The sequence below is a fragment of the Mus musculus genome, chromosome 10, assembly GCF_000001635.26.
Source record: "Mus musculus strain C57BL/6J chromosome 10, GRCm38.p6 C57BL/6J".
Classification (NCBI taxonomy): Eukaryota; Metazoa; Chordata; class Mammalia; order Rodentia; family Muridae; genus Mus; species Mus musculus.
Window position 1 is genome coordinate 39,745,753 of NC_000076.6, and position 26,312 is coordinate 39,772,064.

The 26,312-nt window shown below is 38.8% G+C and overlaps 1 protein-coding gene and 2 pseudogenes across 6 annotated transcripts in view; 2 read left to right on the forward strand and 1 right to left on the reverse strand.

The window, feature by feature from the left end:
* Rev3l (REV3 like, DNA directed polymerase zeta catalytic subunit) overlaps positions 1-26,312 on the forward strand; it is a 143,651-nt gene that overhangs the window by 14,192 nt on the left and 103,147 nt on the right. The gene's annotated exons all lie outside the window — the stretch shown is intronic.
* Positions 3,565-3,680, forward strand: Gm22105 (annotated as a pseudogene).
* Gm16210 lies at positions 6,507-15,065 on the reverse strand (annotated as a pseudogene).

Consider the following 26,312-nt stretch of genomic DNA (forward strand, 5'->3'; position numbering starts at 1 on the left):
TATCTTGTGTGCCACATTTTAAAAAAATGTTTTATCAGGCATTCTTAAATTATAAAAATTATAATATAGAGGTTATTTAATCTGTACTGCTACTAGAAATGAGACCATATACTGAGGATTATGTTCTCAAGTGTTTTATCATAAATCTGATGGGTGGAAGTATGGATCTTAATACAATGTACATCTCTCCTCCTCCTCCTCTTCCTCCTCTTTTTTCTTCTTCAGTATGTGTTTGACTTAGTCTTTTACTGCTGTTTACAGACACCATGACCACGGCAACTCTTATAAGACAACATTTAATTGGGGCTGGCTTACAGGTTCAGAGGTTCAGTCCATTATCAAGGTAGGAGCATGGCAGTATCCAGACAGGCATGGCCCAGGAGGGGCTGAGAGTTCTATGCCTTCATCTGAAGGCTGCTAGGAGACTGGCTTCTAGGCAGCTAGAATGAGGGTCTTAAGCCCATGCCTACAGTGACATACCTTCTCCAACAAGGCCACATCTCCTAATAGTGCCACTCCCTGGGCCAAGTATATTCAAATTATAATAGTGTTTATGCCCATGCATGTTTCACAGTATGCATGATATAGGTTGGAGGACAGACAACTTTGTGGAGTCAGGTCTTCTCTTTCATTTTTTATGTGGGTTCCCAGGATCCAACTTGAGCACCAGGCTTGTATAGCAAGTACCTTTACCTGCTGATCTATCTGTCTCTGGATTCCTGTATTTTTTTTTTTTTATTATAGTAATATTGTCTTCCCATTTGTTTGAGAGTCATACAAGCATGTTTAGACAAAGTGTTTCATGTAGCACAGGCTGTCCTGGCATTCACTATTTAGTGACTCTGAACTTGACTGGCCTGCCCCTGCCTCCTAAGTGCTGGAATTATGGCCATTCACCATTAGACCTGGTTTATGTGGTACTGGGGGTCAGACCTGGAGCTTGTTAAGCGCTTTGCCAACTGAGCTATGTCCTTGGTCCATATAGTTTTTGTTGTTGTTGTTTTTTAAATATACTATTTCTCTTTTGCTCATTTTCTTGTTTTCCAACAAGAAGTCTTGGTTCTGAGATGTTCTTTACATATTAAGAAAATTGGCTTGTATCTATTAGTTGTTCTTACAGCAAATGCTCTTTATTTAAATAGTAATTTTAAAAATTTTATAAATTTGTGTGTGTGTGTGTGTGTGTGTGTGTGTGTGTTAAATGAACCTTTTCAAACACATTTTGATGATGCTATACCTGAATACTTGGAACAGAAATGAAAAATAAATAAATAAATAAATAAATAAAGATCCAGCATGGGCATTTCTTATTTGGAGAGTTCATCTTTAAAAGTATGTGATTTAAAAATTTCAAAAATAACCTGTCCTTTTTTTTCCCTCTTCTAGATTTGTTTTTATTTTGAGACTGTTCTTTTGATATTACAGTCAAGAAATAGGGACATCTTCTAAAGGACTATTTTTAGATAATCAGATTATATAGCATAGATAGAAAATACTTAATGTCAATTTGAATAATTGTTCAGAGTATTATTTTGAGTCTTGCCTATTTTACATTGTATATATAGATGTGATTTTTAACACAAAAATACACAAAATCAGTACAAAATATTTCTTCGGTCACTTGGCCCTTCCCCAACACTAGACAACACTAGAGTGACTTGATTGTTAGTCTCCCACTGATCACATAATAAAAAAGATAAATAAAAAAGTGGCCATTTTGGGAAAAATAATAATGGTCCCACTATCAAATAATAATGTACAAATTATGTAAGATTTCAGGGAGCCATGGAATGCAGACATGTCTGTCTCCTATGTAGCATCTGGAATGAAGCATTTGACTCTCCTGGACTCGATATAAGAGGGAATTCAAAGCTGTAAAAGTAGACAGATTATCATGTTTTCTGTAAATTAATGTAGTTTTAAATATACTTAAGGCGGGCTAGTGGTGGCGCACACCTTTAATCCCAGCACTTGGGAGGCAGAGGCAGGTGGATTTCTGAGTTCGAGGCCAGCCTGGTCTACAGAGTGAGTTCCAGGACAGCCAGGGCTACATAGAGAAACACTGTCTCGAAAAAGCAAGCAAACAAACAAACAAACAAACAAGCCAACAACCAACCATACTTAAGGTTGCCAGATCTTTTTTCCATAGTTAATTTTACTCAGCAGTATAATAAAGAATCAAAACCAAATAGTAATTCTTAAGTGACATGGGAGAACATGGTTGAAAACCAGTATTTTATATTTTACATGGTTTTTAACTTTTCAAATTACTGGTTTCTTTTAGAATTTATTATGTCACCAATTTATATGCACTGCATTATAAGTAATTTCTCACTTATTTGATACAGATTATTGACAGATAGTTCTTTGATTATTCCTTTAAACATTAAAAAAAAAAAAAACATTTCAAGCCGGGCATGGTGGCGCACGCCTTTAATCCCAGCACTCGGGAGGCAGAGGCAGGCGGATTTCTTGAGTTCGAGGCCAGTCTGATCTACAAAGTGAGTTCCAGGACAGCCAGAGCTATACAGAGAAACCCTGTCTCGAAAAACAAACAAACAAACAAACAAACAAACAAACAACAACAAAAATTCAGAGGTTGCAGGGTAGCTCACAGTGTGTTCTTTTGCTACAATGATTTTCCTTTCCAAAAAAGCTGATATTAAACCGATGCCATATCTTAGAATGTACAACTACATAGGGAAATATGACATTTAAAAAATTTTTTTTTGTTTTTTTTTTTAAAGATTTATTTATTATTTATTATATGTAAGTACATTGTAGCTGTCTTCAGACACTCCAGAAGAGGGTGTCAGATCTTGTTATGGATGGTTGTGAGCCACCATGTGGTTGCTGGGATTTGAACTCTGGACCTTCGGAAGAGCAGTCGGGTGCTATTAACTGCTGAGCCATCTCACCAGCCCAAATTTTGTTTTTAAATGTTGTATATTCTATTTATTTTTGTCTCGTCTGTTGTGAACAGTTTATTTTCCATTTCTGTTTTTGTTTTACTTTGTACTACTAATTTTTCTGTGTATGCTATTTGGCACGCGTGCGCACTTGCACACACACACACACACACACACACACAGCTTCTTGACTGATAGGACTTTTATAGCAGTTCTTTAAACTGTTTATAATGAAGAAACTTTTTTTCCTGGTACTCGAAACTACAATAAGATGAATTACTAGAAAAAAATCAAGCTGCATTATAAAAATCATTATATAACAGTGATAGAATTGCTGTCATATTGTTATAAAGTTCTAAGTGCTAATTTTAGGGTTTTATATCTGCTTTCTTGTAGATCTGTAGCAAGTTTACTTGGATGACATTATAGATATCTCTGTAGTAATCCGAAGGGATTCTTTACTTGATTCCCTCTTGAATCATATTTCTTGTCCTGTGTCATTATTTCTGTTTCTTTTTAAACATGATTGCTTCTATGATACCTAATGTAAATTATGGCCTGTTCTGTATTTTAATTCTCTTATGTCACTTTGTGTTTAAAAAACCCGTGTGAACCCATCGCTTTGTTGTTTTATCCTTTTCATTTTATACATTTAGTGTTATATGATGAGAGAGGTTAGCACTCCTCTTGACAGGGATAAAAGACGCTCTTGGGCCTAACAACACGCATATAGTTAAGGCATTGCTACCTATGTCATAATTTTATACATTTAACATAACCTTGTTTTCCTCTCTTAGTTTTGGCTTTACAGTGTAAAATGTCTCATATATTTTTTATCTTAGCATAAATACAATCCAGGTGGTGATGGCACCCACCTCTAATCTCAGCACTTGGGAGGCAGAGGCAGGCAGATCTTTGAAAAACAAAAACAACAACAACAAAAAGAAAGCATAAGTACAGAGGAAAAAGCATATATACTGAAATACAGTTGAAATTATAAAATTTAAGAACAAAGTAAAATATTTTCTCTTATGTAATACAGATTTGTATCCCTCATTCAGAATACATGTGATCACAAATGTTTCAGATTTTGTGTGTTTGCTTGTAGATAATGAAATATCTTAAGGACAGGCCCTATGAAATTCATTCATGTTTCATACACACATAAATCACAGCTGACAGTGCGACTCCATCACTGTAGGATGAGTGTAGGATCCTGTGCCAATGCTCAAGACTGCCTGGGTTTGTAGAGCCTTGCAGGTTTCAGATTTCACAGTGGAGAGACTGAACGTGTACAAACAATGGCAGGTTTTGGTACTCCCAGCTTTGTAAGACTTCTGTAAGTATTCAGTGTTCTAAACTATACATGATCTCTTAAAAATTAGTTTTTGTTTGTTTGTTTGTTTTTGTTTTTTTGTTTTTTTTGGTTGTTTTCGAGACAGGGTTTCTCTGTGTAGGCCTGGCTGTCCTGGAACTTACTTTGTAGACCAGGCTGGCCTCGAACTCAGAAATTCGCCTGCCTCTGCCTCCCGAGTGCTGGGATTAAAGGTGTGGGCCACCACCACCTGGCCAAAAAAATTAGCTTTTTTAGTGGACACAAATTCCTTAAATCTGCCTTAGATCCAAGAATTTTTGAGCAACACAAATTGACTTTGACAGGGGAAAAGGAGGACATAAAGTTGGAGGGGGTGTGGGTCTGGGAATAATCAGTGGAGGAATGCAGATGATCAAATAAGTGCAGAACTCTCAGATACGTTTTTAAAAAAAAGATTATTTTTATTATTAAATAACAACAAAGATAGCTTATATATTGAATTAAAGTAGCTTGGGTTCCACTGAACATAGTGCTTTGCCCTAGAGCACCACAGATTGAGTTGCTGTCTCGGTTTGTTTGTGGTAGCAAGTTGTCCAGGCTGCGGGACTGGCCTTGAGCCTGAGGAATTGCCGGCGTTTCAGTTAGCTCTTCCTGCCTGGTGATACACAGTTACAACTGTGCTTTAATACTCCCAGCATGGGCTCCAATTTTATTACCTTAGTTTCTCCAAATAATGTTTTCAGATACTGTTTTGGGGTGATTGTGCATGTAGAATGGTTTTTCTGAACCCTAGATTATCTGACAATGACTTGTTGCGTGTACACGTTACTGACTGGCATGGTTGAGGATGGTCAGCTAAAGTATACCTTAGTGTGCCTGTGTCCTAGAGGTTTTTTTTTTTTTTCACAATTCTCTTGAATATTTTTCTGATATCTTTACTTTTTTTAAAAAAGTTTTGTGTGTGTGTGTGTGTGTGTGTGTGTGTGAGAGAGAGAGAGAGAGAGAGAGAGGGGAGAGAGAATGAATATGAGTGAATGAATAAGTGTGCAGGTCAGAGGATGACTTGGGGAGTCCTGGGGATTGAACTGAGATTGTCAGTATTGGCAGCTATCTCTCACTGGGCTGAAGAAACTCCTTTTGATACAAAGATGCAGGTCGTTTTTAGTTTTGGATTCTTTTATTATATTTTTGTGATATTTATTCCTTTTATTCCTTTTTATGATAATTTTAATATAAAAATAAATAGTAAGGAGTTTTAAAAGTACTTTGTTACTTGTGGATTGAATAATATTTCTTTCCCTTTTAAAACATATTGTACCCATTTTCACTGTCTCCTTTTTTATTTTTAATTAATTAGTTATTTTTTGAGACAAGATTTCCGCGTAGCCCTAGTTGTCCTGGCCTCAATGTCTTATTTTTAAGCATTCATCTTTTTAGGTTTAAAATTTTTTTATTATATTTATCTATTTAGTGTGCATGAGTGCAAATGTGCTGGGACACACATAGAAGTCAGACCTCAGCTTGCTGGAGTTGGTTTTCTTCCATAGTGTGGGCCATCTCTTGAGTTCCATTTTAACTCTGTTAGTTTTTGATTTCTGCATAGTTGATAAGCACTTTTATTGTTTACTACATTACTGATTTAGTTTTCAACAAAATCAAATCTGTTCTTTTTCATTCCCAGCATAGTTTTTCTTTTTTTTTTTCTCTTTCATAGTATTTTGTTTTTATATCTTAGTTCTACATATGTCTATTGTCTTGTTTCTTCTTGGCCTTTTCAGTTTATTTGCTTTCCTCATGACAGATATTTCACAGAAGTCTTACTTTGTGTGTGTGTGTCTATGTGTATCATGCTTGTGTGTATATGTGCATATATACATGCATATATTTGTGTGTGCATGTGAAGGCCAGAGAAGAACATTGGGTGGCTTCATTGCTTCTCTTTCTGTTTGAGACAGGCCTCTGAGGGTCTGCCTGTCCCTGCCTCCTCTCTCTTGCAGCACAGGGTTATACATGCATACAGCCATGGCTGGCTTCTTAAGTGGCTTTGGGGATCTGAGATAAGTTCTTTGTGCTCATGCAGCAGGCACTTACACACTGAGCCACCTCCAGCCCAGTGGGATTGTGAATATAGGCAGGCTCATTCTTCAGTCTGTTCGTTCGTTCGTTTGTTCATTCGTTCCTCCCCTCCGCTCCCCTCCCCCCCTCCGCTCCCCTCCCCTCCCCTTCCTTCCTTCCTGTCCTAAATCATTTATTGGATATGAATTTTACAAACACCATATGTATTAGCGGTAATGGTGGAGCTGGAGAATATTGCACCTTCTCCAGGTTGCGGGAACCACCAATAGTGTGGTGGAACTTGTGGCCCTTTCCAAGGCCACGGATCTTTCAGCCAGCAGATGCCAGCCCACGCATCTGTCTGTGCTTGTGGACTGGTTTGGTGATCCACTGGGTGCCAAGATTTCTTCTGATAGCTTTACGGAACGGATCAATGAAGATAACCTCCAAAAATTTATATGTGGAATTTTCACCAATCCAGTAGGAATTCAGGACTCTCAAAGTCCCACAATGGCCCCCAGCTCTCTCCTCAGCAACAGACTGAAGGCTTCGGGCAAATTTCAGCTGGTAAACACCATGGTGGACAGGCTTGCCGTAAGTTGCACCCTTAGGAACTCGGCGTTTGCGACCACCACGATGGACACGAAGCCTGTAAATGACATAGCCTTACTTAGCCTTGTACCCCAGTCTTTGAGCTTTATCAGACCGGGTGGGGCGGGGAGCCCTGTGCAGCGCAGAGAGCTGGCGGTATTGACAGCAGTGGACCCTCAGAAGAAATCGCATCACCTCGGACTGCTTCTCCCTCCATAGCTCCTGGATGTATTTGTATGCACCCATCTTGGTTCACCTGATGGCTGCCGCCAGAGGAAAGGAAGAAGGCTTTCTCCCACAATCCCTTTTGTCTCTTTTCTTTTAATGGTAAATCACCACAATTCTATGTGTGGGGTCCGGGGCGGTACAGATGTGCGCACAGTGAGCATGCACGGGCATGCATATGTTTATTTGTATAGCTAAAGGCCAGAAGTCAATGTCAAGTGTTCCTTAGGAAAACTGTCCACCTTGGTATTGGGGCTGGAGGCATGGTCTCTCATTCAGACCTGTGGCTTGCTGGTTAGGCTATCATCATAAAAGGTCATCATAATGGCTGGTCATTGAGTCAAAAGGATCCTCTTTTCTCCACCTGCCAAAAAGTGGGCAGGTACCACCATGCTTGGCTTTGTATATAGGTTCTGAAAATTGTACTCAGGTCCTTTGTGTGGCACACAGCTTATGAACTAAGCTATCTCATTAGTCCATCTGAGATTCTTTGGCAATTTTATAAAGATAATTTTATTGGACTGGGAAGAAACTTGCCATCAAACCTGAATACCTCTTAAGTTTGATCCCTGAGACCTACATGGTGGAAAGAACTAACTCCCACAGGTTATCTTCTTACCGTCACATGTGTCTTTACTTGTATGTGTGAGCACACGCAGTAACAGTTTTAAAAATCGATCTATGCTGCTGATTATTTGTACAAGTTCCATTCCATATGGATCCATCTATGACTTAGTTTTTAACTTTTCATTACGTGTGCACACAAGTGCATGTGTGAGTTCCGGTGCATTAGGTCCCTTGAAGCTGGAGTTGCAGGTCTTTTGAGCTTTTGATGTGCTGAGAATTTGGATCTTCTCTGTGAAAGTAATATGCACTTTTAATTACTGAGCCTTCTTTCTAGCCCCTCATAAATATTTTAATGAAAATTTGGTAGAAGAGTTATTTTATATTCCCTTCATTATAAAAAGCATATTTTCTCCCTGTGTTTTTATACACCAGCTGTTGGAATGTGAATGCCTCATTTAGTTGTCAGTGTTCTGCCTGATTGTCTTGGGAAGGTCTTGCTATGTATTTCAGACTGGCCTTAAACTTTTGATCTTGTCTAGTCTTCAGGGTCCTGAGGTTATAGGTGCTGTCTGAGTCTAGGGTTACTATTGCCTTAATGGAACACCATGGCAGAAAGCAAGTTGGAGAGGAAAGGGTTTATTTGGCTTATACTTCCACACTGTAGACCATCATTCAAAGAAGACAGGTCAGGAACTCATAGAGGGCAGGAACCTAGAGGCAGGAGCTGATGCAGAGGCTATGGAGGTGTGTTGTTTACTGGCTTGCTCATCATGGCTTGCTGAGCCTGCTTTCTTATAGAACCACAGTTGGCTGGGCCCTCCCCATCAGTCACTAATTAGGAAAATGCCCACAGCCTCATCTTATGGTGGCATTTTCCTAATTGAGGATCCTTCTTCCCAGATGACTTCAGATTGTGTCATGTTTACATAAAACTAGCCAGCACAAGTATACACCACTGTGCCTGGCTTTTACTTTCTTTTAGTACAGAAATAAGTTTATGATGTGTTAAAAGCAATAGCAGTTTTGATGAATGAAATATATCAATAGATGTTTGGCTTGGTTTTATTCTACATTGATTTCTATTTGTTTCTTGTAAAGATAGGACCAATATTAGCCTTTCTTCTCTTAAGATCCCTGTGGCTTTAGGTTAACTTGGTAGCTTTATTCAACTGGGATGGTGGTAAGGTAAAATGTCAGTTATATATCCAAGCGCCATTGGTTTTGGTAAAAATGATTCATATTTAGTAAATTATATAAAAATGGGGAAGGTTGTAGATGAACTCTAATTCTGGGGAATGGAGTTCTAGCTTTGGGCCTTCCTGGGTGTGGCAGCTCCTATAATTGAAGGAGCCTCTTGCTGAAGCTTTGGCAGCTATTTCTGTTTGCTCTTTGGCTCTCCAAACCTGAATTGCTAATGCATCAATCCTTGGACTCTCATCTTTGTACACTTGGATTGTCTCCTGAGGAGGCAAAGGAAAATAGTTCCTGAGTAGCTTTGAGGACTACTAAAAAACATAATGCTGGCATGCTGTTTCATGTTCTACATCTTATCAAGAAGTATAAGTAATATCTGTTGGGTTCTGTCTGAATGTTCAATTGGAGCTAAAGGGGCTGGTTACATCTGTTTATCATGTTGTTATTTGTTTTAATGTTTGATTGTAGAATGAATATGGATTTGTTATTTATTTTCCATAAGAATTTAAATTTATAAATTGTGCACATGCATCCAAACATTTCTCCAAAATGGATGTACCTACTGACAATGTATATGATTCATGCTCCAGCATTTATGATTGTCAGACGTTAGGTTTTAAGTTAGTTTTTCTTTAAACGTTTTAATTACTAATGAGTGTATGTGACTGTGTGAGCATATGTCATGTGTATACAGATGTCTGCAGAGGCATTGGTCATGAGATTCCTGTATGTCTACTGAATAAAGAGGAATTGATTGAGGCTAAATATTAATCTGCAGTGCTCTAAAATCTCTTGAGCATGATTTAGGTACTCAAAAAGTTTAAGATTTTCTATTTCCTGTTAAGGAATGAGTGTTCAACTTGTATATAATGTTATAGCAAAAAAAAAAAATCTAATGTGCTAAATGTTCAGATGTATTAAATGATTTTTATAGTACCATTTGTGCAGTCATCAAAAGATTTAAGAATCAAAGGAAGGGGGGCTGGAAAGATGGCTCAGCGGTTAAGAGCACCGACTACTCTTCCAGAGGTCTTGAGTTCAATTCCCAGCAGCCACATAATGGCTCACAACCATCTGAAGAGAGTGACATTGTACTCTCTTCATACATACATAAAATAAATAAAATAAATAAATTAATTTAAAGAAACCAAAGGAGGAAATTTTTTCCATGACTATGTGAAGAAGCAGCTTCAATAATTTGTGTAGTATGATCCTTTTGTTTAAAAATGTATATATTGAAAACATACAGACAAACATAATAAAAGCACGAAAAGGTGGGTGATGTGTCTACTTTTGTGCTGTTGATTATTTGTAAAATAAAAGCAACATCTTATGATTAAAGAAAATATTAATTGGGCTGGAGAGGGCTCAGTTGAGTAAATGGTGATTTCTGTCAAGCCTGACAACCTGAGTTTGATCCATAGAATCTGCCTGGTGGAAATAGGGAATCTGCTCTCACCAGTAGTCTTCTGACCTCTAGGTATGAGGCAGTCACACACACACACACACACACACACACACACACACACACACACACACACACACACAGAGTACATGTGACAAACAATGTATAAAAACACTAATCCTAAAACATAATCTGACAGTCTTCTCCAGCCTGAGACCATCACCAACTTCCTGTATTCTAAAGATATTTCCCAAACTGTAGTTCCTGAACAAAATTGTCTTGACATTACAATGTTCTCATTAATACAAATTAATTCTGAGGCTGGAGAGGCGGCTCAGTGGTTAAGAACACTTGTTGCTCTTGAGAGGACCTGGGTTCAAGTCTCAGCACCCACATGATAGCTCATAACCATATAGTTCTAGGAAATCTGATGTCCTTTTCTGGCTTCCGTGGGCACCAAGCACACATGTGCACAGACGTACATGCAGGTAAAACATTTATACACCTGTGAAATTTTATATATATAATGATACATATATGTGTATATATAATATATGTGTATATATATTATATATAATACATATATATAACATCTCGCTTCTATCTACCAGTTATAGGAAATAAAAATCTCTAGGAATGTCCTAGGAGTGAGTACTAACCAGTACCACTGGTATTCTTACATATTTTAAGGTTCTCAAACTATTTTGTATTCATAAGAGTGTGGGTAACGCCGGGCGTGGTGGCATATGCCTTTAATCCCAGCACTTGGGAGGCAGAGGCAATCGAATTTCTGAGTTCGAGGCCAGCCTGGTCTACAGAGCGAGTTCCACAACAGCCAGGGCTACACAGAGAAACCCTGTCTCGAAAAAACAAACAAACAAAGAGACAAACAGACTGTGGGTAACAGGTTTTCATGCTGTGGCACTGAGCTGTTGATTCAGCTACCACTGGTTCTTGCTGACTTTTTTTAGTTCTAAATTGCTTGTTCTTCCTTCAGGTGAATATCTCCAGGCTTTGTATATGCCCAGGGTTTAAGGAACACAGACCTTGGCTGTTTTAAGTGTGCAGACTATCTACCAATGTCACTCCTCAAATAGATTTGAATGAGTAAATGCTGTTTTTATATTTGGTATAACTGCTCATGTGGATCTTCATACAGAACAGTCTTGAGACATTACATTTGTTGTGAAGCCTTGCTTCAGTCACTTTGGCTTTTGTGCCATCATTGTGTTTTATACTTGTTAGAGCAAACAAGTGATTTGAGAGTTATGATAACATATTATCTTGACTTGAGAGTTTTTGTTTGTCTTCTCTATTACAGTATGAGCTCTTGAGAATAGAACAGTATGCTCTGCATCTCTGTGTCCTCAGTGTACAGTGCCTAGACATGCCACAATTAGGAAAGAAGTCTTGTGGAGGAAAAACACTGCATGATTCACTTATGAAATAATTAGAATAATCAGTTCCATAAAATAGGACGGTAGTTAACAGAGGCTGGGAGGAGGAAATGGAACCTTCTTGTTCAATAAGTACAGTCTTAGTGTGGGGTGACAGAAAAGTTTGGAAGGTGGTTAGTGATCATGGTTGAACAACAGGGTTGTTGAATTGTGTACCCCAAGAAGGTTAAAATGATAAATGTTGTGTTGTATGTTTTACTTTTTGTGTATATATATGAATATTGTGCATGACATATGTGTATTTGTGTGTGATACATGTGCGTATGTGTATGTGTGAGGGTAGAGGTTACAGGAAGACATGCTGGCAGACAGCAAGCCCTAGTAATTGGCCCCTCACTGTGCTGGACTTCTAGGAGTTTGTGATCTCACTTAGCTGTAAGCATTCTTACCTGCTGAGCCATCTCTCCAGCCCTGGCAGGTTTCTTTCTTTACTTACTTATTTATTTTTCCAGATATTTGTGGGTGTACATGTCCCATAGCAAGAACATAGAGGTCCGAAGACAATGTTTGGAGATTGGTCTATGCTTCAGCCGTGTGGGTCTTAGAGATTAGATTTGGGTCCATTGGGCAGCTCTCTGGCCCCTGACAATTGTTTTAAAAACTAAAATTTATAAAGATAAGGATTTTGGTCTATTTCATTCACTTTTATTCTCCACAGTTTGTAATGCTTGTTCCTTTAGATTTATTGTTGAAATTATGTTTAAATATTTTTAAAATGTTTAGTCTTTGAAAACTTAATACGTGTGTACACTGTATCTTGATCATATCCACCTTCCACTCCCTCTCAAATTATGTTTTCCTTTGATATAATACTTGATCATAGAGAAATATTTGTAATTAAACTGGATTCAGAGAGCAAGCTCATCACAAATAACATTTAAAAAACAAAATTTATAAAATAGAAAACGTCACATATAAAATATTCTTGTGATTTTTTTTTTTAGTAGTAAATAAAATTAATGATTGAAGTGGTTGTCATTTGCTGATGAGACTACCAGTTGATAGCTAATATTGTGGTAGTTCTAAACCATATATGGATAATAGTTTTTAGTTTTATACATACATATTATAAAGCTTAATTTTTAAATCTTACAATAAATTAATAAAAGAAAAATTAGTAGCATTATAATAAAAGGTACATGAATGTAGTCTTGTGTTTCAATATTTAATTGTACTTTATCCCTTTCACTTAAAGGAAGAGAGCTTTTTGCAGATTCTCTTTGGCATGTCTGAAATACTAGGATCACTATTAGCTTGTGTTTGGGGGTCATAAGGAAAGCTGCAGTTACTTGAACACAAACAAGCATTACGATACTGTGACAGAATCTAAGACAGCTACTAAGTGACTAATGCATGGGTAGAACATACCATGTTTTTGTCTAGGAGTGGCGCCTAGACAAAAGAAGGACTCCTAGGCATAGTGGGTCAAAGCATGTATAAGGTTTCATCATGCTATAAAGAATGGATGCAGCTTATGTGTTGTGGGTCTGTAGAGGTGGCTGAGCAATTAAGAGTACTTTAGAGGATCCAGTATAGTTCCCATCACTCTAATGGCAGCTCACAACCATCTATAACTCCCAATTCTAGGAGACACAGCATCCTTTTTAGACATCTATGGGTACCAGGTACATGTAAATATATTAAGGCTGTATATTCACACACTAAAATTGTGTGTGTGTGTGTGTGTGTATTATATAATACATTTATTATACATATGCATGTATATGTATATGTGTGTGTGTATGTTTGAATTTCCACTTAACTGTATTCCAATCATATAGTGTATAGCTACAGATAAAAAGAGATTATCATTATGTATCAGTATGGAGGACAACCCTCAAATTTGTAAGTGGTCTGGACGTCGATTATGTGGGTCTCAGGGACTGAATTCAGTTCATTAGGTTTGGTACCAAGTGCTTTTATTCACCGAATCCTCTCTCTGCTTCCTGACAACTTGGATCTTGGTCCATTGTTAAAACAAATTGATGTGCATGTATACCTGTGCATATTTGAATTTCTAATGCAAATAAGTTCTAATGAGTTCTTCAAGACTTATTTATAAAAGAATTTCTATGGGATAGTTTTTAATTTTTCATATATTCTCAATTATTTAAAACTTTGAAACTTTAAGTATGTTTTGATCATATTCTTTCCTTCCTTCAAGTCTTCCAGATCCTTGTCCCCTTCTTCCCCACCCAACTTTAAGTTATTTCTCAAAAAACAGACTTAGTTGGGGTTTTACGGCTGTGAACAGACACCGTGACTGAGGTAACTCTTACAAGATCAACATTTAATTGGGGCTAGCTTACAGGATCAGAGATTCAGTCCAGTATCAAGGCAGGAACACCCAGGCAGGCATAGTGCAGGAGGAGCTGAGAGTTCTACATCTTCATCTGAAGGCTGTTAGCAGAATACTGGCTTCCAGGCAGCTAGGATGACAGTCTTAAGCCCATGCCTTCAGTGATACACCTACTCCAACTGGGCCACACCTTCTAATAGTACCACTTCCTGGGCTGAGTGTATACATTCATCACAACAGATAAAACCCCAATACAATAATCCGCCCCCAAACCAAGACAACAAAATAAAGCCACTCCCAAAATGAGTAACAAACAAATCCCCCAAACAAAATAACAAAACACCCCACACCAGACTGCAAGCAAATAAAAGTGTACATACACACAACCCCAAAAAACCTGGAGTCCATTATACATTGGCCTGTTCAGGAGTGGTTTATATACCCAGTGTCACTCTATTGGAGTAAACTAATGTTTCCCCACCCATCAGGTGGAAGGGACAGTTTAGTTGTTAACCTTTACGTTAGTAGTTAGGTTTTCATTCATTCATTCATTCAAAATATATAACATTATCAAAGATAAAATGATAAAAGCCATCACATTGAAGTTGAACAAGACAAACCAGCAGGAAAAGAGCCCAAGAGACAGCACAAGAAAGAGACCTGCTTGTTCACATACTCAGGAACCCATAGACACTAAACTGGAAGCCCTGTACTTGCGGCTTAAGGCTCTCCAGGAAACTTAAACAGTAGATTTAGACCCTTTTCGCCTAGAATTCTAATGCAGTAGAATGGAATGGTGCTCGGAAATACGTTGGTGCTTCTGAGAACCTACCATAAAAAAGTTATTTGAGCTGGGCAGTAGTGGCACACGCCTTTTATCCTAGCCTTCAGGAGACAGAGACAGGCCTAACTGAGTTGGAGGCCAGCCAGGGCTACACAGAGAAATCCTGACTTGAAAATCAAAAAAAGAAAAAGAATGTTACTTTGTAGACACTATTGATACTTTGGTCTTAAACGCGTTCTCACGACCGGCCAGGAAGAACACAACAAACCAGAATCTTCTGCGGCAAAACTTTATTGCTTACATCTTCAGGAGCAGGAGCGCAAGCCCCAAGCCCCAAAAACGAAAGAGCCCCCCGCTTACATCTTTAGGAGCCAGAGCGCCAGCGCGCCAGAGCGCCAGAGTGCAGAGCAAGAGCTCTATTGTTTACATCTTTAGGAGCAAGCGAGCAAGAGCCAGAGCCAGAGAGCAAAAGCGCAAGAGCGCAAGCAAGAGAGAGAATGGCGGAAACCCCGTCCCCTTTAAGGAGAATTATCCTTCGCCTAGGACATATCACTCCCTGATTGGCTGCAGCCCATGGCCGAGTTGACGTCACGGGAAAGGCAGAGTACATGTAGTGGAAAAATACCCTTGGCACATGCGCAGATTATTTGTTTACCACTTAGAACACAGGATGTCAGCGCCATCTTGTGACGGCGAATGTGGGGGCGGCTCCCAACATCTCCCCCTTTCCTTTTAATAAGAGCAATAGGCCACCCATATTAATGAGAGTGGAGATAGAGGTCAAATCCCCAGTGTGCAGGTAAAGGAGCCATGTACAGGATTAGCTCTTAGGCTCACAGGCTTTTACCCAGAGCAACCCTGACCTGCTCCCGTGTCGTTTTGTCTGGAGAGAAGGACACTTGGACACTCAACCTTCTTGAAAGATGACATGTCTCCCTAGAATAGGCTCATATATGCCGCAGAGCCCTTCTACTGCAGTGTTTAGCCGTGCAACTCTCTCGGGCTGCTGAAGCACACTCACTCTATCCCGTGCAATGAGACTAGCCTCGTGGGATGCAAGAGCTGAGTGGCCAGTGACCTATTGCCTAAGCATAGATATATCAGGGGAAGCACCATGTTCTAGAGCTGCAAGTGCCTGGGCAATAACCACCTTGTCTCTCCTAGTTTGGGCCTTAAGCTTACAGACCAACCAAAGAAGCAACACTAATCCACAGCAAAGTGTATCTCCAAATAATATCAATCCCACCCATTCTTTAAAGAAGGGAAATGCTGAGGAGATCCAATTGGGTAATCCTTTGGTCAGGGACAGGTCCAAGCGCGTGGAGTTGACCTGAAGTCTCAATTCCCGAAGGATCTGTTCAAATTCAGCCGTCCAATTCTGTAACATATACTGAAAAAGACTTTTTGACAAATTAGCTGCCCTAGTAAATTTATCATACTGAATGGAAGTAACACACAATCCCGGAAACTTTTGTTCACATCCCAGCTGAGCTATTTGCCATAATACATCTAGTTGTTTCTGGACAAGATCTATGAGTTGATTAACCAGCATGAGACCACCCTGTATCTTGACATTAGCTGAGGCCTGTTTATCTATGACTGTAGTCACTGAGGCTGACAAAGTGTTAATGGTGTCAGTCGTCTGGACCTGTCCAGACAGAGCCAAGGCTGTCTGAATTAAGGCCAAACCCAGTTCCTAGTTAGTGGTAAAAAAGCAGGGGAATACTTGAGCATTATACATCACCGTCATTGGGAGTGGAAATGTCGACATTATCCCCCAACGCTGCTCTCTCTTTATTATTGACGCCCTGGACATCACCAAGACGAGGGACATCAGTATTCCCTTGGTCAGTCTGGATTTTTCGGGTGAGTCTTTCTGGTATCCAAAATGGGTTGTCTTCATTCTGTGGGAAAACACAGATAGCTCCCCTGGATCTTATCAAAATAGGATCTGGGCCATACCATTTATTATCAAGGACATTTTTCCATTTAACCATCTCATTGGGCCTATCTGGCTCTGAACAATGACGTTCAGCCGCAGTATGGCCATGAACATCAATATTTAAAAAATTGAGTGTAAAGAGTGCCATAGACACAGACACTCTTGGTACTCGGGGTAGAGTCTCCTCAATTCCCCTCTTCTGTTTTATAAGATAGGCTTTGAGGGTGCGATGCGCACGCTCAACAATACCCTGTCCTTGAGGGTTGTATGGAAGTCCAGTCAGGTGGGTCACGTCCATCTGACGGCAGAACTGCTGGAATTTTTGAGATGTATAAGCTGGTCCATTATCAGTCTTAAGGAGTTTGGGTTTCCCCCAAGCACTCCATGCCTCAAGACAATGTTGAATCACATGTGAGGCTTTTTCTCCTGTTAAAGGTGTGGCAAACATTACACCAGAGCAGGTGTCAATAGAAACATGTAAATATTGATTTCTCCCAAAGGAGGAAATATGCGTGACATCCATTTGTCAGACCTGTAATGGCCTGATGCCACGAGGGTTTACCCCTACATGAGGAGTAGATAAAATTTGACAACAATCTAAAGGCATTATTAAGTAATCAGAATCACTTTCAGTAGAACCAATCCCTCTGGCAGCTCTAGGAATACCAGAGGAAGGAAAAACAGCCATGTAGGCTTGGCAAAATTATTAGTTGAGCTATTCTGTCCCTTTGTGATATAGAAAAGACAACTTGAGGACAAGAACAGAGAACCTGAAGTTCCCCTTTACAATCCTGATCTACAACTCCAGGGTGGACAATAAGACCTTGTAGGCTGCAAGAGCCTGCCTCTGTCATACTGGCCACAAAATCTGAGAAGGACTCTTGAGGTCCCTGGACGATCTTTGTTAATTGTCTAGTGGCTTCACCTGCTCGGGAGAGCGCCTTCCAGGCCCTAATAGCCTTTTCATCTGATTCAGAACTACTAAGAACTGGCTCCTTGAGCTCATCTAGTGATGAGTAGAGGCTCCTTCTCCTAGAAGCCTCCGCTGATTGATCTTTTTTCTTTTCTTTTTTCTTCTCCTTCCTTTTAATCTCTCCCCAGGTATTCTTACCTGACCTAAACTTTTCCTCGGGTTCAAGACCCTTGGAAAGGCCTGTATACTTATTTTGTGTACCATATTTTCTCTTTGCTCCTACTCTCTCTCCCCGCTTTACTTCTGATAGATTGTCTCGAATTTTGTCCAGAATCCGCCCTGCCTTAACCACTTGATAACATGTGAAAAGGAACAAAAGGGCTTCTAACACTAGAGAAAGTTTAAGGCCAAACATACCTTGTAAAGCTATTTCCCACTTTACTTCTGATAGACTGTCTTGACTTTCCTTAGAAAGTTTAAGACCAGACTTACCTTGTAAAGCTGTACTCACTGGTACTCCTGTTCCCCAGCTGAAGAGTTCTGAATTCATGCAGTTGAATCCTTCTCAACAGTCTGTGATGCGGGAACACTTTATTACCATCATTCCCCAGCTGAAGAGTTCTGAATTCACGCAGTTGAATCCTTCTCAACAGTCTGTTTTACGGGAACCTTCGTTACCATGACCCGCAGTTCTGGTTCCGGAATGAGGGATCTTCCTTGTGCCGGTGATGGTTAACTCCCGTCCCGAGTTTTCTTGTATTTTCTCGTCCCGGGTTTTTTCTTCCCGGATTTTTTCGTCCCAGATTTTCTCGTCCCGGATTTTTTCGTCCCGGGTTTCGGCACCAACTCTTAAACGCGTTCTCACGACCGGCCAGGAAGAACACAACAAACCAGAATCTTCTGCGGCAAAACTTTATTGCTTACATCTTCAGGAGCAGGAGCGCAAGCCCCAAGCCCCAAAAACGAAAAAGCCCCCCGCTTACATCTTTAGGAGCCAGAGCGCCAGCGCGCCAGAGCGCCAGAGCGCAGAGCAAGAGCTCTATTGTTTACATCTTTAGGAGCAAGCGAGCAAGAGCCAGAGCCAGAGAGCAAAAGCGCAAGAGCGCAAGCAAGAGAGAGAATGGCGGAAACCCCGTCCCCTTTAAGGAGAATTATCCTTTGCCTAGGACATATCACTCCCTGATTGGCTGCAGCCCATGGCCGAGTTGACGTCATGGGAAAGGCAGAGTACATGTAGTGGAAAAATACCCTTGGCACATGCGCAGATTATTTGTTTACCACTTAGAACACAGCTGTCAGCGCCATCTTGTGACGGCGAATGTGGGGGCGGCTCCCAACACTTTGGCATCATCTAAGTGTTTCTATAAGAAGTTTAATCTAAATATTCTAATAGTTAAAATGCAACATAAGTGTAGCAGCATCTTTCTCTTTGTGGCTGAGTCATTCCTTCCAGCTGCTTTTTTCTTCTTTTTTCTTCTTGTCAGTCACTGCCACATCTTATTTTCCTATCTGTTGCTGTTTATCTGTCAAGTGTTAATACATCTTTGTGAGTGAAGTAAGATCAAGGGCAGGTGTATTCATTTCTCTGCCTAAATTAAATCAGTTCTTATTGAGGTGTAATTTGCATATAGTAAAGTTGGTCAGTAAGATGAGTCATCTCAGCATGTCTGTTACATTAAAACGTTTATTGTACAGTTGTCTCCTCATCCTTGACCCTAGCAACTGTTGATCTGCAGTATTCCTAGGGTTCCTATGGTTCTGCCTTCTCTAGAATCTCATATAGATGGAATCATACAGAATATGTTTCTTTCATTCTCTTGCATTTGTCAGCAATGTGGTATTTTTAATTTTTCAATTAGTTTTCCATTACATGGCTGTGCCAGTCACTAAACTATTGGTTCTTAGATTGTTTGTAGTTAGAGTTGTTATAAATAAATCTACGGTGGGCACTGATGTATTTTTTACATGATTATATACTTTCATTTCTCTTACAAGGGTAGGATTGCCAAGCTTCTCCTAACCCCCAAATAACTATAATATAGCATTAGCTCTAGCAGTGTGTCGGTGGCCAAGTTTCTCCATATTCTTACTAACATTTGTTTATATGCAGTATTTAGATTGTATCCCTTTTTGTAAAAATATGACATTTCATTGTAGTCTTTAGTTTTATTTCCCTAACGACTAAGGACATCTTTTAAAATTTTTGTTATATTTTTTAAAGCTCATGTGGGTGCATTCATGTGTTCATGCATGAATGTGTTGCCATGATACCTGTAGAGGCTAGGAGAGGGAGAGAAAGCATTAGATCCCCTTAGAACTGGAGTTGTGAGCCACTTAACATGGGTCCTGGGAGCTAAACTTGGGGTCCTCTGCAAGACCATTTGTGCTTGTAATTGCTGAGCCATCTCTTCAGCTTTAGTACTGAATGTATTTTCACCACTTCCTTCTATGATGGAGATATGTATGCCAGGGGTGTGGGGCTTTTGAGTTATTAATTTCCTTTATCATTTATTTGAAACTGTATTTTGTCCAGATCTGTTATCAGGTACCTGTTGTATAATTATTTTCTCTCAGTCTGGAAAGTCCAAGTATTTCTTTTATGATTAATGCTTTTTATGACCTACCAAAATACTTACTGGCTAATGTAAGATACCAGATATGCTTCTTCTATGGTCTATAGGATTTCATAATGTGTTTTTAACAGGCTATAGCTCAAAACATTCACATTTCCAAGTTTTTAGAAGATTTTTAAAAAAGTTTTATTTTGTTTATTTTTTATTTGTTTATTTTGTTTATTTGTTTGACAGGGTCTTGCTATGTAACTTTTTTAAAAAGATTTATTTATTTGTTTATTTAATATGAGTACACTGTTGTCTTCAGACACAGCAGAAGAAGGCATCAGATCCCATTACAGATGGTTGTGAACCACCATGTGGTTGCTGGGAATTGAACTCATGACTTCTAGAAGAGCAGTCAGTGCTCTTAACCACTGAGCCATCTCTCCAGCCCCGACTTTTTTTTAAAAGATAGTTTAGATTTGTTTATCTGATTTTTTTTTTAACCACTGAGCCATCTCTTTAACCACCCCCCCCTTTTTGTTTTTAATTCACATTTTCTATCTTTTCCCCTGACTGTTTCTTATAGGCATGTGCCACTATGTCCAGCTAGTCAGAGAAAATTTTTAGTCAGGCTCATTTTTACTTTGATGTATCTTATAAAACCACCTTTTCTATATTTGGCCAAACGTTTGCTTTAATTTTGGTCAAGGTGTGAGGCCTGGGACTTACATTCTGACTTCCTGGGAAGTGTTAGTATCAACCTGAGAATAGTACACTTAATGTTTCATTCACAGCTAAGGCGATATGTGTCTAAAAATGCCATCTCAGTTTGTGTGTGTGTGTGTGCGCACTTGCACACAGATTTGTGTTTATTCTGACCTAAGGAGATTATGAATGAAATCAAATGCCTTTCTAAGTAGCTTTACTGTTGAGAAGTTGAAAAGCAGCCAGTTTGTATGAGTGGCAAAGCTAGATACCGTGTCCTTTGGATACCGGTGAGGTGCCCTTAACTAAACACAGCTCTAAACTGCCTTTTCCCTGTTGGGATTTGTTTTTGAGTCTCTTTTTTTCTATAACTGCTAGAGACCTGGCTCCTAACACTTCACACTTCCAGCTCAGGTCCAGGCATCTACTATCTTCATGTAAGATTAATATATATAGTTTAGTATGGGTCCTATTGATGCTTCGGTCTTATCTGCCAAATTGCCATGCAGAATAAGTTTAATAAAGTAGGATCTTCAGTTCATCTTGTGAGCTAACTAGTATGGTTTATTGGCAATATTTTTCTACAATAAATAAGCTGATGTGTTTTTCAGTCAAAATAACAAACAAAAGCAGATATGGAAAACCTGCTTTCACTTATTACAATAGACATAATAAGAGTTTTTTTAAAATGTGTATTTTTTGTCTCATCACTTGTTCTTAAATGACTCATATATACAGTTTTTCATAATTCTCTCCTCATCTCCATAGTAGTAGTTTTCTCACATGTGCTACTTTAAGACCTTATCATACACCCCCTTCCCCTCCCTGCTTTTGAGTAGTTTTCTGTAGCACTTCTCTGGAGACTTAAATTATACATACCATATGTGGGTTTGTTTAAAGTTGTCATCGTTTACACATGCTTTGGTGAAACATTTTCAGGGTTTTGGGTTTTTTTTTTTCCTTATGCTTAAGATAGTTTCAATTTGTTGTGTCTTCAAGTTTATTGATCTTTAAATCTGGCATTTCTGATATATAACTTTTTAATCTTAAATATGTATTTACATCACTAAGTTGAAATTTTGATTTGTATTCTTTTTACATCTTTACTTAAGTATTTTTCTAATTTATTGTTTTGTTTTGCTTTTTAAAGACAGGGTCTCACTGTGTATCACTTGTCCTGGAACTTATGTAGACCAGGTTGGCCTTGAACTTACTTAGCTTCTGCCTTCCCAGGGCTAGGATTAAAGGCATGAACCACCAGACCTGGCAATTTCTTGAGTGTATAAATAATGCTTAACTGTTCTGAAGGCTTTGCTTGCTAAATCTGTATAATTTCTTGACTCATCTGTTACTGCTCTTGCTAGTTTTCTTCAATTAATACTTTTAAGCTTTAGTTGTATTCTTAGGTAGGTAGGATCAGAACTACCGCTTAGAGGTAGTTTTACTGAAATGATAACCTTATAATGATTTGACCTGAGAGTCTGTAAGGCTGCCCTCTCTGTGGATGCTTCGTATATACTTTCCTAGGGTTATCTGTCTGATTACCACATGACAGAACAGTGTACTCAGAGTTGAGGAGTCAAAACAAGAAAGGTCACTTAATTCACAGAGCTCCCTAAGCAAAAAGATGGAGTTTTGCTTGGAGCTGAATGAGGAGTTGTTCCACACGTGACTGATGAGCATTGTCAGCCTGGTGAATGGCTTCTTAGATCTTTGTGATCAAAGCCTGGGAGGCTGTGTTCTCACAGCAGGTACTTCAGAGAATTCTGATCAGCCACTTCTCAGTTTTGCATATCTCAAGAACTAAGATCATTATTCCCCTGGGCTGTTCTTGTTATTGACTGATTTGTCCATAAATAGTTTTGGACATAGGCTAAAGAAGGGAGCCAGCAGCTGCCCAGGGTTGTCGTCGTCTTATTGATCATCAAACTTAGTGATAATGAAAGAAAACATTTCATATGGTCAAACCTAAATTAACACTTACTTGACTATTGGAAGGTAGAGTCAGGCAAGTTTAGCTAGGGAGTGCTGGGCAAGCAGCCTGGTCTCAATGTTGCCTTCGGATGTTTCTTTTCTGTTTGGAGGAGATTACAGAGGCATATGCTGATATTCTCAGCAAAGACTTTAGGGGACTCTGCAGACCTACTACACTCAGTCGGCACTATTACTCTGTTACTCTGCCTACCAACTTCTTTTTTTTTTTTTTAAATTAAGTTAGAATATCTCCTTTTTTTTTTTTTTAAGATTTATTGATTTATTTATTATATGTAAGTACACTGTAGCTGTCTTCAGACACTCCAGAAGAGGGCGTCAGATCTTGTTACAGATGGTTGTGAGCCACCATGTGGTTGCTGGGATTTGAACTCCGGACCTTCGGAAGAGCAGTCGGGTGCTCTTACCCACTGAGCCATCTCACCAGCCCCTGCCTACCAACTTCTAACAAGCCTTAGGGCTTTGTTTCTTCCAACCAGGGAGACTCCCAGTTTTCATGTGGGTTTCTCTTCCCTGTACTCGCTAGAGACTGTAAGTGGGAAGTGTTGGATGCGGAGCTTTCTTGGTTTTTCTCTGAGGTACTCCTTTCCCACATAGCCGATGTGTAGTGTTTAAAACCCACTGGGGTCTGGAGACATGGTTCAGCAGCACTGGCTGCTATTCCCAACACCCACAATTGCCTGTAATTCCGGTCCTAGGAAACCCAACACCTTCTTCTGGCCTCTGCAGGCACCAGACATGCGTGTGGTGCACAGGCAGAACATTCATATGTATAAACAAATATATTTAAAAATAAAACAGTTTATTTACAAAACATTCATATGTGTGTGTATATGTGTATATGTATATGTGTATATATATATACATATATATATATATGCATATATATATATATATATATTCCTTTTTCCCTTAAATTATTTTAGACAGAAAAATCCATTCCATATTTCATCTATACCCAAAGCCTTTTCTACTCAGTTTTTAAAGATTCAGCTCAAATCCTCTCCAGAGTATTTCATACTATATTTTCTAGTCAGAATTACTTGATTGTAAAGAAGAAAAGCTATTTCAAAGAAAATTCTAGGGGCTGGAGAAATGGCTCAGTGGCTAAGGGCACTTATTGCTTTTACAGAGGACTCAAGTTGGATTCTCGGTACCCCTTGCTGGGTGGATACCTATAACTCCAGCTCTAGGGGGATCTGGTCTCTCTGTCCTCTGTGGACATATGCACTCATGTGCACATATCCACAGACACACACACAGACAGACACACACACACAGAAACACACACTTAAAATAATACATTCGAATATTTAAAGAGGAAGCTCTAATTTTATAAGGTCATTTATATTATATTATGAGAAATCTTACAGGTGTTCATTGCATTGTATAAACAGGGTACAACTTCCATTATCTTTTGCATATCTGTATATTGCTTCACAAAATTCATTATTTCTTCCTTCCTTCCTTTTTTTTTTTTTTTTTTTTTTTCCTTTTTCTTTCTTTTTTGAGACAGGTTTTCTTGGTATAGTCCTGGCTATCCTGGTACTCACTTTGTAGACCAGAGTGTCTTCAAAGTCAGAGATCCGCTGGCCCTAGCTTCTTGCCTCACCAGTGCTGGGATTAAAGGTGTCAGTCAGCACCACCTTTGACTCACAGGATTCTTTTGACTTTGGCTCTCACTTGCCAGGATATTAATAATAACTAATGGAATATGACTTTTCAGCTTTAGTTCTTTTTCATATTAAAAACAGTTTTTATTAGTGTGAATTCAAGGCCAGCCTAGTTTATATAATGAGTTCCAGGCTAGCCAGCAGTAGGTGGCTATATGTACCCTATCACAAAAACAAAAACAAACAAAACAAAACAAAAATAAAATTAAATTCCTTAGTGTGTATGTGTATTAATTAGATTACGTATACACATTCTGTGTATGCATGTGGAGGTCAGAAGACAACTTAGGAGAATCTGGTCTCTCTTTGCACCTTGTTGCAGCAGGCTCTTTCTTTTTTTTTTTTTTTTTTTTTTTTTTTTTTTTTTTTAAAGATTTATTTATTTATTTATTTATTGTAAGTACACTGTAGCTGTCCTCAGACACTCCAGAAGAGGGAGTCAGATCTCGTTACGGATGGTTGTGAGCCACCATGTGGTTGCTGGGATTTGAACTCCTGACCTTCGGAAGAGCAGTCGGGTGCTCTTACCCACTGAGCCATCTCACCAGCCCATGCAGGCTCTTTCTTGTTTCTGCTGTTGCTTGCATACTCCAGGCTAAGTGGCCTGTGAGCTTCTAGGCAATTCTCCTGATCTTGCCTCCCATCTTACTGCAGGAGTGCTGGGGTTACAGATGTGTACCACTGCATCTACCCATTTTTCTTTTTGACATGGGTCCTGGGGGTCAAGTGTGTATGACAAGCACTTTGAGCAATCTTGCCAATCCTTAGCTTTATTCTTATAAAAAATAGTCAAATTGCCCAAGGGAGTCAGAAAATTAATATTACTTTTAAATGGATTTCAGAATTGGCACAATGATTCTTTAAAATTGATAGAAGTGATTTTTTAATGTAAAAAAATCAATATTTGAGCTTAATATGAGGAATAGTTTGGACATTTTATCAAAAGTTTTTAATTCTTAATAATGCTTGATAAATATTGTTTATACTCAGGTAAGAGGTATTTTGTTTAAATTCTTTGATTTTTTTAAAGATAAAAACATCTATAAACAATTTAGAACATGTGTTTTGTACCAGGCATTAAGATACTATTGAAACAAAGGGGCTTATATGTTAGAACCTGAAGCATCCTGTGTACATATGTCACCTCTGCCCCATCTTTATTTTCTGTTACTAAAATTTTAATATATCATGCTGCGTCCTCCTTATTACATTATTATCTGTGATGGTTTCCATGCTCCAAAAGAAGGTAGGAATTAGTTGTAAAAGATTGCTTCCTACGTCCTAAATTTTTTTTTGTCCTGTTATAGAAAAAGTTTGCCAGCCTCTGACATTGCATAAAATTAAATTAGTTAATTAATTTGCAGTGTCCAGACTTTCTTTAATTGGGTCTTAAACTTGAATAACAATTAATAATGTGAAATGATCAAAATTACTTTCCACAGTCTTGAGTTTATATTAGAAGTTCTCTGTTTCACTTTCTCTTTATGTCAAAGGGTTATTGACTCTTAGTTAACTTCAACCTAGTGTTACTAAGATTGCTTTTTTTCTATAGGAGGGTTTTCTAGCACTTGAAAGCTGACTTTGAAGTGTCTAATACAAGGGTATCTGGGTTTATTTGTGATTCCGAACATATGTGTATGCTTGTTGGCAAGAGGCTAAAGGCCGACTCTTGCAACCACCCATGCAACTACAAACTGTAAAGGATCTTTGTAAATACAATTTTCCTCT